Source organism: Ambystoma mexicanum, chromosome 4p (genome assembly GCF_040938575.1).
Source record: "Ambystoma mexicanum isolate Mex_15411 chromosome 4p, UKY_AmexF1_1, whole genome shotgun sequence".
Lineage (NCBI taxonomy): Eukaryota > Metazoa > Chordata > Amphibia > Caudata > Ambystomatidae > Ambystoma > Ambystoma mexicanum.
In genome coordinates this window covers 372,339,575-372,340,614 of record NC_090927.1, presented here as the reverse complement: position 1 = coordinate 372,340,614, position 1,040 = coordinate 372,339,575, and the positions used below count along the sequence as shown (strand labels likewise).

General features: G+C 52.8%; 1 pseudogene; it reads right to left on the bottom strand.

Moving 5' to 3' along the window:
* Positions 1-207: 207 nt before the first annotated feature.
* LOC138452827 (histone H3-like) lies at positions 208-694 on the bottom strand (annotated as a pseudogene).
* Positions 695-1,040: the final 346 nt, after the last annotated feature.

The following is a 1,040-nucleotide window of genomic DNA, read 5'->3' as shown; positions in this document are numbered from 1 at the left end:
TTAGTTTGATCCCTAGGCTCTTCACTATTGGAGTGTGCTCCAGACATGGAAAGAGGGAGGAAGGCCAATAGTCACACGCCCAAAGCTGTCCCACAATATTTCATCCAACCTGGAGGACCTCCATTTTATCTCCATTAAGTTTGAGCCACTTGTTTGGCCATCCAGTAACCAACCGTAGCAAGGAAGTTTTTCAGTTTGTTCGGGGCATCAGATGATGGCACATTTATTATTTTTTTTGGCTCTTAAAAGAGCCTTTGTGGTGGTGGGTCGTGCTGCCGGTGCCCCTCGGGCCCTCTCGCCTCGGATGCGGCGGGCCAGCTGGCTGTCCTTGGGCATAATGGTTACTCTCTTGGCATGAATGGCACACAGGGTGGTGTCCTCAAAGAGCCCCAGCAGGTAGGAGTCGCTGGCTTCCTGCAGGGCCATGACGGCCGAGCTCTGGAAGCGCAGGTCGGTTTTGAAATCCTGTGCGATCTCCCACACCAGGCGCTGGAAGGGCAGTTTGCGTATGAGCAGCTCAGCAGATTTCTGGTAGCGCCGGATCTCCCTGAGGGCCACGGTGCTGGCCGGTAGCAGTGAGGTTTCCTGACACCGCCAGTGGCAGGGGCGCTCTTGCAGGCAGATTTGGTGGCCAGCTGCTTGGGGGCGTCTTGTCTTCGGTGGACTTGCGGGGGGTCTGCTTCGTACGGGCCATGGCAACCTTGCACAACTTGCCTCCTCTCTACTGATGATGGCGCAATGGTCTGTCTGTCAATGATGGCACATTAAGGCGAAATAGAATCTGAATATCATCCGCATAAGAGTAGAAATGTACTCCCTAGCTGGTGATCAGATTAGCCAGAGCCTGCATATACAAATTAAACATAAGAGGAGACAGAGCAGAACCCCGGGGAACTCCACAGTTCAGTACAATGGGCGTGGAAGTGAAAGGAGGAAGAGAGACTGTTTCAACCTGTTCCGACAAAAAGGAAGAGAACCATTTCAACGGAGTGCCTGAGATTCCTGCCTCCTGGTGACATTGAAGCAGAATCTGAATATCA